We start from the raw sequence: 13526 nt of genomic DNA on the forward strand, positions 1-13526 counted from the left end.
CATCCAAAGCATTATTATTAGAAGTATTCGTATTATTAGTCTCAGCTTTCCAACATCCAAAGCATTATTATTAGGAGTATTAGTATTATTATTACCCTCAGCCTTCCAACATCCAAAGCATTATTATTAGTATTAGTATTATTATTACTCTTAGCCTTCCAGCATTGAGAGCATTATTATTAAGAGTATTTGTATTATTATTACCCTCAGCATTCCAACACCCAAAGCATTATTATTAGTATTAGTATCATTATTACCCTCAGCCTCCCAGCAGCCAAAGCATTATTATTATTAGTATTATTATTACTCTCAGCCTTCCAGCATCCAAAGCATTATTATTAGTATTAGTATTTTTATTACCCTCAACCTCCCAGCATCCAAAACATTATTATTAGGAGTATTTGTATTATTATTACCCTCAGCATTCTAGCATCCAAAGCATTAGTATTAGGAGTTTTGGTATTATTATTATCCTCAGCCTTCCAGCATCGAAAACATTATTATTAAGAGTATTAGTATTAGTACTAGCTTCAGCCTCCCAGCATCCAAAGCATTATTATTAGTATTAGTATTACTCTGAGCCTTCCAACATCCAAAGCATTATTAGTAGTATTAGTATTAGCCTCAGCCCTCCAGCTTCCAAAGCATTATTATTAGGAGTATTAGTATTATTATTGCCCTCAGCCTTCCAGCATTATTAGTATTGGTATTGGTAGCCTCCTCCCTCCATCCTGCAAGCCTTGGGAGCCCCAGTCTTTGGCTTCTTGGGCTGAGGCTGAGCATCCTCGAAGAGAGGAAGAGAGAGCCTTCCTTCCTTCCTTCCTTCCTTCCTTCCTTCCTTCCTTCCCCATCTCTCCATCCCAGGGAAAGAGTCCTGCACTTCCCAAGCAAGAGCAGGTCCTAATGTGGCTCCTGCTGGCTCCATCCTTGCCAACATTGGGGAAAGGGAGAGAATTTGGCCCCTTCCTGCCAAAGAGATCCAAGCAAGCAAGGGCGAAAGAAAGAGAATGAGAGAAAGAGAGCAAGAAGCCAGGGTCGGGAGGGGAGTGAGGCTTCCGTGCCTCTCTTCCCAAGTTCGGGAACTTTTTTGATTGACAGCTGGGCACCTGTTCCTGGGTCCAAACATGGAAGGGGACAAAAGGCAGCCAAAGAGGCTCCCCCAAAGAGGCGCAAACTTCCCGAGGCGGCTGCTCTGGCAACTTTCTCCCCGGCGGAGCCTCCCACTGCCCGGAGTTGCCCCTCACTCACTCAGCCCCTCACTCACGCCCTCACTCACTCACTCCCTTTGCTTACCTGCACTTGGGGCGCCTTGGGGTGACTTCCCAAGTCCAGGGCGACCGGGCGGTTGGGGATGAAGGCGCCCCGCGCGCATGCGCCATCCAAGTTGCCCTGATCCGGGATTTTTTTTTCCTTTCCCTTCCCTCTCTCTCTCTCTCCCTCTGCTTTGATTATTGAATTTTCCTCTCCAATCAAGGGAGTGGGGAAAACCCGGACCGGAGCGCCGCCTTGCCCCGGAGGAGGAGGGCAACGGCAAGGCGGAGAGGCAAAAGGGCCGGGCGGAGGCAAAACCCGGAATGGACTCCCGCTTCGCCTCCCTGCGCGCTCCTGCCCGTGGCCAAAGGAAGGCACCTGCCTTTGAGCTCTTGTTGGCTTGTGCTGAGTTTTCCGGGCTGCCTGGCCGTGTCCCAGAAGCATTCTCTCCTGACGTTTCGCCTGCATCTATAGATGCAGGCGAAACGTCAGGAGAGAATGCTTCTGGGGCACGGCCAGGCAGCCCGGAAAACTCAGCACTTATTGTTATGTGTGTGTGTGTGTGTATATATATATATATATATATATATATATTCTAAATCTTGCCGAGGTTTTTGTTCTTTGTGTGTTTGTTTGTTTGAGCTCTGGGCAGGAAGGAGAAGATAAGGGAAAAGGAGGAGGAGAAGAGAAGGAGGAAGTGGGAGGAAGAGGAGGAAGAGGAAGAAGTGAAAATAGGGGGAGGAAGAAGGGGGGGAGGAAAAGGAAGATGCGAAAGAAGAGGAGGAGAAGGAAGAAGAAGAGAAAGAGGAGAAGAAATAGTAGAATAAAGGGAGAAAGTAGAAGAGGAGAAGGAGGAAGAAGAAAAAAGGAGGAAGTAGAAGTAGAAAAGGAGGAAGTGGAGGAGAAGGAAGAAGAAGAGAAAGAGGAGGAGGAAGAAGAAGTAGTAGAATAAAGGAAGTAGGAGGAGGAGGAAGAAGAGAAAGAGGAGGAGGAGGAAGTAGTAGAACAAAGGGAGGAAGTGGAAGAGGAGAAGGAAAAAGAAGAGGAAGAGGAGGAAGAAGTAGTAAAAGAAAGGGAGGAGAATGGAAGAGAAGAAGGAAGAAGAAGAGAAAGGTGGAGGAAGTAGTAGAAGAAAAGGAGGAAGTGGAGGAGGAGAAGGAAGAAGAAGAGAAAGAGGAGGAGGAAGAAGTAGTAGAATAAAGGGAGGAAGTGGAAGAGAAGGAAGAAGAAGAGAAAGAGGAGGAGGAGGAAGAAGTAGTAGAACAAAGGGAGGAAGTAGGAGGAGGAGGAAGAAAAGAAAGAGGAGGATGAGGAAGTAGTAGAACAAAGGGAGGAAGTGGAAGAGGAGAAGGAAAAAAGAGAAAGGAGGAGGAAGTAGTGAAAGAAAGGGAGGAAGTGGAAGAGAAGAAGGAAGAAAAAGAGAAAGGAGGAGGAAGTAGTAGAAGAAAAGGAGGAAGTGGAGGAGGAGAAGGAAGAAGAAGAGAAAGAGGAGGAAGAAGAAGTAGTAGAATAAAGGAAGTGGAAGAGAAGGAAGAAGAAGAGAAAGAGGAGGAAGAAGAAGAATTAGAAGAAAAAGGAGGAAGTGGAGAAGGAGAAGGAAGAAAAAGAGGAAAAAGTGGGAAAGGGCAAAAAGAGGAAGAGGAAGAAGGGGAAGGAGGAAGAAGAAGGAGAGGAGGAAGGAAGAACATGTGGAAAAAGAGGAGGAAGGAAAAAATGGAAAAGGGGAGGAAGAGGGAGAAGGAGGAAGATGTAGAAGAGAAAGAAGAAGAGGGGAAGAGGAAGAAGAAGTGGAAGGAAGAAGAGGAAGAAATGAAGGAGGAGGAAGAAGGGGATGACGACCTGGAAGAAGGAGGGAGAGGAGGAAGAAGTTTAAGAGGAAGAAGAACAAGAAGAGGTGGGAGAGGAGAAAGAAGAGGAGGAAGGAAAAAGTGGAGGAAGGAGAGAAGGGGAGGAGAAATGGGAGAAGAAAAAGAGGAAGAAGAATGAGGTAGGAGAGGAAGAAGTAGAAGTGGAAGAAGGGGACTAGAGGAAGAAGAATAAGAGGAGTAAGAAGAAGAGGAAAAGCTAAAGAAGAAGAGGAAGAAAGAAGGAGAAGAGGAAGAGAAGGAAGAAGAAGAATCATCACAACATGCTACAGAAGGCCCTTTTCCCCTGTGCAGGTGGCCCACAAAGGCCTGCCAAAACCCAAAGGTCTTCCCCAGTCTCAACGCTCCAGGAAGGATGTCCTAGAGACTGGGAGCAACCACCAAGAAGGCCCTTCCTTCTCTTCCCATCTCCTAGTGGCAGGTTTTTCCCTGCCTGAAGATTACTGGATAAGATTACTGGAACAAAGCCTGATGTGATGGGAAGATTACAGAAGGCTTTGTGTGGAGAAGAAGGAGAGACCATCACCATCATCTTGAGAGAGAGGAGCATTTCTTCCTTCATTGCAAAGCACCCTCTATATACAGAGATGAGATGATAGTAGGCAGTGGCAAGAATAATAATCCTCTCCTCCTCCTCCTGTTGCTTCCAGAGCCTACCAGGTGTTGCTAACTTGAGTTTTGGACCATCTGTGTTTTGGATTCGGTCCAAGAATCGAGCAATCTGCGAGGTATCATTAGATCCGGCGGCGTGTTCACAGCAGCCTTGCTTGTTGTAATTGTGCTGTTGTGGTCCTCGCTCTGGCAACTGGATCCCAATGTTTTGTCAGTCCCTGCACACTCCTCACTACAGGAAACACCCTTCTTTTTGTTCCCTTCGTTGTTTTCGTAGGAGTCCCATCATCCTTTTTACCTTTTGGTCTTGCGGCCCTTCCACACAGCCCTATATCCCACAATCTCAAGGCAGAAAATCCCACAATATCTGCTTTGAACTGGGTTATCGGAGTCCACACTCGGATAATGTGGATTTTCTGCTTTGATAATCTGGATTATATGACAGTGTAGAAGGGGCACAAGTTTCACAGTCTACAGTCCCTTCTACACTACCATATAATCCAGATTATCAAAGCAGAAAATCCACATTATCCGAGTGTGGACTCCGATATAATCCGAGTGTGTACTCTGCCATATAATCCAGACTATCAAAGCAGAGAATCCACATCTGATTTGAACTGGATTATAGTACCCACACTGCCATATAATCCAGTTCAAAGCAGATAATCTCAATTTAATATTACACTGTAGATAGGGCCTGGGACTGGATCTACATTGCCATATAATCCAGATTATCAAAGCGGAGAATCCACATTCTCTGTTTTGAACAGGATTATACGAATCCACACTGCCATATAATCCAGTTCAAAGCAGATAATCTCGATTTAATATTACAGTGTAGATGGGGCCTGGGCCTGGATCTACACTGCCATATAATCCAGATTATCAAAGCGGAGAATCCACATTCTCTGTTTTGAACAGGATTATACAAATCTACACTGCCATATAATCCAGTTCAAAGCAGATAATCTCGATTTAATATCGCAGTGTAGATGGGGCCTGGGCCTGGATCTACACTGCCATATAATCCAGATGTTTGGAACTGGATTGTATGAGGCCCCTTCTACACTGGCATATAAAATCTAGATTATCTGCTTTGAACCAGATTATATGGCAGTGTAAACTCACATAATCCAGTTGGTGAGTGTGTTAACTGAAAATGCAAAGCATGAAGCTGATTGGTTGGGCTACACCTGAGATGCTAGCTGAGCCTGGGAGTTTTGGTAACAGTTACATGTTTAGCTGTGCAGGAGCTTAGAGAGACTGATCATCTGCATTGCATATCTTTTCTCTGGCAAGACAGTGTGTAGACTAATAAAAACATGAACTACGAGTGATTTTCATTCCGCTACATGGTGCACCTTGATTTTGCGTCAACAAGTATGCATTACACATCAAGGCTATCTACTATGTGAAAGGGAGGGGAAAGGGAGGAAAAAGGACACTGGGTGCACAAACATCTTGTTGGTTTCCTCCTCCTCGCCACCGCACCGCCATCCTCTGGAAAAGCCAAATAAATGACCTGCTCCAAAGCAGCAGCCATCGCTCCTCGGCATTAAATGTTGTCATATCTGCTTCCATCCCTCCCCTCCCGCCCCCCCCCCCTTTATTGTCAATTTACCAAAAGCAATTAGAGCATATCAGAGAGCCACTGTTTGCCAAGTGCCATTTTCTCACACGAAACTTTGGCTCTTGGGTTACACATTATTAAGAAAAAGGAAAAGGGAAGAGAAAAAAAGTCTTAATCAGGCAAATATTTACATGAAAGGCTAACCCGACCCCTCCCCTTCCCCATTGCGCATACACACATACACACACATGGATAGAAATACCAATCACGCGGCTGGAACAAAGCCAACTTGCACCAGATGTGACGCTGCAAACTTCACAAGTGACAACATTTGTGTTTCTTTGCTTCTTTGTTTGTTCAAAGCAAGCATGGGCCAAATTGGGCCCTCCTTCCATGTGTTTTGGACTTCAACTCCCACAATTGAGAGGTTGTGGGAGTTGCAGTCCAAAACACTGGAGGGAGGACCCAAACTGGCCCATACCTGTGATATGAGTATCTGTTTTGAACTGGATTATATGGCAGTGTAGATTCACATAATCCAGTTGGTGAGTGTGTTAACCAAAAATGCAAAGTATGAAGCTGATTGGTTGGGCTCTGCCTGAGAGGCTAGCTGAGCCTGGGAGTTTTGGCAACAGTTACATATTTAGGTATTTTGGACTTCAACTCCCATAATTGAAAGGGCCTGAGGCTGTTAGGAATTGTGGGAGTTGAAGTCCAAAACACTTGGAGGGAGGGCCCAAGTTGGCCCATACCTGTGCTATGTGGAAGTCATCCATGTATTGAAGGATGTTCCCAAGTTGGCCCATGCCTGTGCTACGAGTATGTCGCCTACGTATTGAAGGATGGTCCCAAGTTGGCCCATGCCTGTGCTATATGTCATCCACGTATTGAAGGATGTTGTCCACGTACTGAAGGAATTGTGGGAGTTGAAGTCCAAAACATGTGGAGGGATGCCAAAATTGGCCCATACCTGTGCTATGTGTATGTCATCCATGTATTGAAGGATGGTCCCAAGTTGGCCCATGCCTGTACTATGAGTATGTCGTCCACATATTGAAGGATGTTGTCCATGTACTGAAGGAATTGTGGAAGATGAAGTCCAAAACACCTGGAGGGAAGGCTGAAATTGCCCATACCTGTGCTATATGTATGTCATCCATGTATTGAAGGATTTTGTCCATGTACTAAAGGAATTGTGGGAGTTGCAGTCCAAAACACCTGGAGGGAGGACCCAAATTGGCCCATACCTGTGATATGAGTATCTGTTTTGAACTGGATTATATGGCAGTGTAGATTCACATAATCCAGTTGGTGAGTGTGTTAACCAAAAATGCAAAGTATGATGCTGATTGGTTGGGCTCTGCCTGAGAGGCTAGCTGAGCCTGGGAGTTTTGGCATGAGTTACATATTTAGGTGTTTTCAACTTCAACCCCCATAATTGAAAGGCCTGAGGTTGTTAGGAATTCTGGGAGCTGAAGTCCAAAACACCTGGAGGGAGGGCCCAAGATGGCCCATACCTGTGCTATGTGTAAGTCATCCATGTGTTGAAGGATGTTCCAAAGTTGGCCCATGCCTGTGCTAAGTGTATGTCGTCCACATATTGAAGGATGGTCCCAAGTTGGCCCATGCCTGTGCTATGAGTATGTCGTCCATGTATTGAAGGATGTTGTCCACGTACTAAAGGAATTGTGGGAGTTGAAGTCGAAAACACTTGGAGGGAGGGCCCAAGTTGGCCCATCCCTGTGCTAAGAGTATGTCATCCACGTATTGAAGGATGTTCCCTAGTTGGCCCATGCCTGTGCTATGAGTATGTTGTCATGTATTGAAGGATGTTGTCCGTGTACTAAAGGAATTATGGAAATTGCAATCCAAAGCACCAGGAGGGCCGAAGTTTGCCCATGACTCCTTTAAAGAATATCGAACCTGCCTTGAAGGTGGCAGTTCTGGGCAAAGCATTCACGCAAGCAAACAGCAACATTTTGAAACCAAAGTAGGTTTGGAGCTGGGATAATTGCTCCTAATTCTTTGGTGTCTTTATTTTATGATTACTGTACTGCATTTCACCTCAACGGTGTAGAAAGCTTGCAGCCGAGTAATTGTAATTAAACATAATTAAACAAATAAATCTGGCCATTGAAGCCTGGAATCTGATGAGAACTTAAGAACAGGTAGCAGGCTGCGAGAAAAAAAAACAACGGACTGCCCGAAACCCTCGGGAATGGCTTTCATCAGACAAGAGAGTAGGCTTGTGCAATCCGGGTAAACCTTGACCCGTGTTGTGCCCTGGCTTTTGTTGGGGGCCCTGATCCATTTTTTGGGAGCCTCTCAAAATCGGGAGGGCAGATTCCAGTTTTCGCTCTGGTAAGGAAGAGCAATGACTTCCTGAAAGAGGAGAGCAGTTTTCAGGAATGAGGGGTTTTTTTTTTGGTTTGCTAGGGGATTAATAAAAAAGATTGTGGTGCCGAAGAGCAGAGGATGAGCCGATCTCGGGTCCCGCTTGATTTTGTGTCGGGCGGGTTTTCTCCCAAAGTACCAAAGGTATCGAAAGAAATGGAAGAAACAAATTCCATGCACAAGTCGACCAGAGAGACCAAGCGGTCTGAATTCTTCCTGTGAATTTTTTCAGATGAGTGTGTTAACTGAAAATGCAAAGCATGAAACTGGTTAGTTGGGCTAGGCCCGAGAGGCTAGCTGAGCCTGGGAATTTTGGCAACAGTTACATATTTAGGTGTTTTGGACTTCAACTCCCATAATTGAAAGGGCCTGAGGCTGTTAGGAATTGTGGGAGTTGAAGTTCAAAACAACTGGATGGAGGGCCTAAGTTGGCCCATGCCTGTGCTAACAGTATGTCGTCCACGTATTGAAGGATGGTCCCAAGTTGGCCCAAGCCTGTGCTAAGAGTATGTTGTCCACATATTGAAGGTTGTTCTCAAGTTGGCCCATGCTTGTGCTAAGGGTATGTCGTCCACGTATTGAAGGATGTTCCCAAGCTGGCCCATGCTTGTGCTAAGGGTATGTCGTCCATGTATTGAAGGATGTTCCCAAGTTGACCCATGCCTGTGCTAAGGGTATGTCGTCCACGTATTGAAGGATGGTCCCAAGTTGGCCCATGCCTGTGCTAAGGATATGTTGTCCACGTATTGAAGGATAGTTGCAAGTTGGCCCATGCTTGTGCTAAGGGTATGTCGTCCACGTATTGAAGGATAGTCGCAAGTTGGCCCATGCTTGTGCTAAGGGTATGTCGTCCACGTATTGAAGGATGTTCCCAAGTTGGCCCATGCCTGTGCTAAGAGTATGTCATCCATGTATTGAAGGATTTTCAGAAATGTTCATTTCCTTTAAGCACTGGTGGTTGCTTAGAATTTTGCAGACCTCTTTTCTCCTCCTCCTCCACTTCTTCCTTCTCCTCCTCTTCCTCCTCCTCCTTCTCTTCTTCTTCTTCCTCCTCCTCCTCGCCTAATGATGACCGAGGTCTCTCATGAAATAGTTCCACAACCAGGGCTAGTTTCCCTTGTCCTTTTTAACTGGAGAGCTATCAAACGTGGTTTTGTTGGCTTCTGGGACGGCAAGCTTGCAAAGCTTCATCCGTTGACAATAGAGTCCTCTGAACCTCCAGTGCGTTGACACATCATGTTCTTTCTAATCGCTTCTTAATGAGGACTTTGCACCACCCAGTTGAGGCAGGTGTGCTTTTTATTGTTTGTTCCCATTTTGCAGGTTTAGAAAGCAACGCACAACGTTGCTCAAGGCCGCACCGTGAGTCAGGGCAGGAAGAGCTGGGAAGCGAACGGAGAGGAGGGAATCCAGAAAGGAAAGGTGCCCGGGTGCCACTCCTCGCCTCGAAGGCATCCAATCCAGCTCCAGCGCTCTCTATTCTTCCAACACTTTTGTCAACAAGAGCAAGGATTTCAGGAACAAATCATTCGAGAGCTGGGTGAATTCTGCCTCTGGAAACATTCCCTTGACCAGTGTTGGGGACAGTTGGGGCAAGCAAGGTATATGGTCCCGGATATCTGATTTCACGTTAGACGATAATAAATGTGGGAGGAAAGGATGGCTACCTGGAAAGCTAAATTGGAAGTGTTATTTATGGTCTGCACAATAAAGGAGTGGCAGGAGAGGAGAGCGAGAAAGAGTGCAGCCTATATCCAGACAAACCAATGTTAGGTAATGACAAAGTCATTTTTCTTTTATTATTTTTCAATAGGATACATATGTTGGATGCCTGCTCCGTTTTTCTTCACGGCTCTCCTCCTCCCGACGCCAATGCATGAGCCGATGAAGAGGTTGCAGGGCCTTCTGCATGTCAAACGCTTCTTCTGGGTTAATTGTTTTTGTGTAGAGAGGGTGAATGTCATGGAAGTGCTGCTTGATGTTCACTTGCGCCGTTTGCGTCGATTTAGCAAATCGTTGGAGGGGAATGATGGAGGGTTTTCTTTCCCTCAGCGTCTTCACGAGAACTTTCCCAATTTTGCCAAGTTCTTTGCAAATTAAGCGGGAAATCATTAAGGCATTTAAAAGTCATTGTGTGAAGAAAATGAAACTGATACATTGGCCTCCGCCAGACCTTGTTAGAAGTCAACCCTTTGAAAAAGTGATGTTCACAAACATTTATGTAATGGCACACAGGTAACTCAGCTGTTAAACTGATAAACCATGTGTTTGAACTGCCAGGGACAAAGGTATGCCACTGCACAAAAAACACAAAAAAATGACTCCTGAAATCTGGCTTTGAATCACATGTAGTTTCTGCTCAAGCCCAGTTGCTAGTCTCCACTAAATGGTAAGTCCATGTTTCTGTAAATATCACTGAATCGATGGATCCACGCTAGTCAGGGCTAGTGATTGGATTTGGGTCAAAACTGACAGCTTAAAGATACTTCAGCACCGGAGATAAGTCAAGCTCCATTGTATACAATGATATATAAATATAAGCCACTGCCAGAAAGGACAGAGAGTATCATCTACGTTTTTGTTTTGTTTTTTGTCGTGAAACTCCAAGTCATGTGAGAGAATTGGCCGTCTGCAAGGACGTTGCCCAGGGGACGCCCGGATGATTTGATGTTTTTAATCATTTTTGTGGGAGGCTTCTCTCATGTCCCCGTATGAGGAGCTGGAGTTGATAGAGGAAGCTCATCCACCTCTCCCTGGATTCGAACCTGCGACCTGTCAGTCTTCAGTCCTGCCGGCACAGGAGTTTAACCCACTGCACCACTGGGGGCATGATCGTCATCTAGGATGGCATGATCGTCATCTATGTTGACAATCATGCCATCACCACTCAAGCAAGGAGCTTTGAAACGTTGAACATTTCAATATAATATCACAAAGGATTACCCCAGTTGTAATGTATTTTAAAATACATCACAACTGTACCCTTGGTTCACTCCTGATATGGAAAAAAAACCCACCTCACCAACTTGCTAGGAAATCTGCTACAAAACAGGAGCTTTTTTGTTGAGTTCCAGGATCAGAGAAGCAGATGGCGAAAACAGAAGAATGCCCTGCCTCAAGGGAGAGTGCTTCCTCCAACAATGTTTAACATTTACGCACATGACCAGCCACTGTCAGAAGGGACAGAGAGTTTCATCTACGCTGACGATCGTGCCATCACCGCTCAAGCAGGGAATTTTGAAATGGTTGAATAGAATCTCTCCGAAGTTTAAGGTGCTCTTACTGCCTCTTACAGGGAAAACCAGCTTACTCCATCAATGTTTAACATTTATACAAATGACCAGCCACTGCCAGAAGGGTCGGAGTTTCATCTATGCCGACGATTGTGCCATCACCGCTCAAGCAAGGAGCTTTGAAATGTTGAAGATTTCAACATAATATCACAAAGGATTATCTCAGTTGTAATGTATTTTTAAATACATCACAACTGTACCCTTGGTTCACTCCTGATATGGAAAAAAATCACCTCACCCGCTTCATAGGAAATCTGCTACAAAAACAGGAGCTTTTTTGTTGAGTTTCAGGATAAGAGAAAGAGATGGCAAAAACAGAACACCCTGCCGCAGTGGAGGGTGCTTGCTCCATCAATGTTTAACATTTATACAAATGACCAACCACTGCCAGAAGAGACAGAATTTCATCTATGCTGACGATTCTGCCATCACCGCCCAAGCAGGGAGCTTTGAGATGGTTGAACAGAAGCTCTCCGAAGCTTGCTCTATCAACGTTGAATATTTACACAAATGACTAGCCACTGCCAGAAATTATGGAGAGTTTCATCTATGCTGATGATCGTGCCATCACCACTCAAGCAGGGAGCTTTGAAATCCTTGAACAGAAGCTCTCTGAAGCTTGCGCCATCAATGCTTAACATTTACACAAATGACTAGCCACTGCCAGAAAGGATGGAGAGCTTCATCTATGCTGACGATTGTGCTGTCACCACTCAAGCAGGGAGCTCTGGGATAGTTGAACTGAAGCTCTGCGAAGCTTTAGGTGCTCTTGCTGTTCATTATAGGGGAAAACAGCTCACACCGTCAATGTTTAACATGTACACCAGTGATTCCCAAAGTGGCCGTTACCACCCCTGGTGGGCGCTGCAGCTATCCGGGGGGGGGGGGGGCAGTAATGGCCACAGGTGCATTTGGGGGTGACAAATAACTGTAAGGTGGCGGTGGAAGCATAAAAGAAAGAAGAGAAGATTTAGAAAAATTGATTTCCAGGGGGTAGGCCAAACAAGTTTGGGAACCACTGATTTACACAAATGATCCTCCACTGCCAGAAGGGAGTTTCATATATGCTGATGATCGTGCCATCACCGCTCAAGCAGTGGAAATGTTAAATGATGGTTGAACAGAAGCTCTCCGAAGCTTTAGGTGCTCTTACTGCCTGTTACAGGTAAAACCAGCTTGCTCCATCAATATTTAACATTTTCACAAATGACCAGCCACTGCCAGAAGAGACAGAGAATTTCATCTATGCTGACGATTGTGCCATCACCGCCCAAGCAGGGAGCTTTGAGATGGTTGAACAGAAGCTCTCTGAAGCTTGCTCCATCAGTGTTTAACATTTACACAAATTACTAGCCACTGCCAGAAAGGATGGAGTTTCATCTATGCTGACGATTGCACCATCATTGCTCAAGCAGAGAGCTTTGAAATGGTTGAACAGAAGCTCTCCGAAGCTTTAGATGCTCTTACCTCCTGTTACAGGGAAAACCAGCTTGCTCCATCAAGGATTAACATTTATACAAATGGCCAGCCACTGCCAGAAGGGACAGAGAGTTTCCTCTATGCTGACGATCAGGCCATCACCGCTCAAGCAGGGAGCTCTGTGATAGCTGAACAGGCACTCTCTGAAGCATTAGGTGCTCTTACTGCCTATTTCAGGGAAAACCAGCATCCTAATTCTTAATTCCTAATGCATCTAAAATGACGAAATCAATTCCCCGTCTCCCCCCACCCCCAACACCACCAGTATTCGAATTTGGGCATTTCGGGTATTTCTGCCAAATTTGATGCAGTAAGTGGAAAAGACATCCCGCATATCTGATATTTACATCACAATTCATAACAGTAGCAAAATTACAGTTATGAGATAGCAACAAAAATAATTTTATGGTAGGGGGGTCACCACAAAATGAGGGGTCATGGAATTAGGAAGGTAAAGAAAGCTATTAGGAAGGTAAAGTTGCCAAGGAGGCAATCGAGTTCCCTAAAAAGCCTCAAGACTCTGGCTCTTCAATGTGGGAATGTAAAGTAAGCTGATCGCTTGAGCTGACTCAACTTCAACCCCACTCCCTGGGACAAGACACAGAGGAGGCAGCCCCTCTTGATCTTCTCCTTCCGACTTAGTTTTCATAGGTGACATCATTTGTCCTCCAACAACCCTGTTGCGAATTTTATTTCCATCTTGCTCCATTTGCTCACTTCATTGTTTTGTTTTGTTTGCCTTCTTGCAGACCCGGCTGGGGCGAAAAGAAGAGATTACTGGAGGCTCGGTCTCCCACTTTGCCACTCATTCACAACAAACAAAGCACAATGATTGATGATTAAAAATGCATTCTCTGGGCTTGTTTTCCTTTGTTTTACCATTATGGGGATATTATAAATGCAGAATACTAATCAAAACAGGCTTGACAGGACCTCCTAGACCTTCGTGCAATCAGAGGGCGCCGAGGAGCACAAAGTCTTTGTCCAAGGATACACAGGGTATTGCGCTCTTCGTACTGAATCTGAGAGAAGGTTTCTTGTGAACCAAAGGGAACATTGGGC

General features: G+C 45.3%; 1 protein-coding gene across 2 annotated transcripts in view; it reads right to left on the reverse strand.

The window, feature by feature from the left end:
* CASZ1 (castor zinc finger 1) overlaps window positions 1–13526 on the reverse strand; it is a 379132-nt gene that overhangs the window by 351090 nt on the left and 14516 nt on the right. Inside the window, exon 1 of one of the 2 annotated variants that reach the window (XM_067472685.1) lies at window positions 1294–1531. The exons of the other annotated variant lie outside the window; for it this stretch is intronic. The gene's annotated coding sequence lies outside the window, so the exon portion shown is untranslated. Of the gene's footprint in view, window positions 1–1293; window positions 1532–13526 lie in introns of those variants that run through there. 2 annotated transcript variants of the gene reach the window in all.

Source organism: Anolis sagrei, chromosome 13, assembly GCF_037176765.1.
Source record: "Anolis sagrei isolate rAnoSag1 chromosome 13, rAnoSag1.mat, whole genome shotgun sequence".
NCBI lineage: Eukaryota > Metazoa > Chordata > Lepidosauria > Squamata > Dactyloidae > Anolis > Anolis sagrei.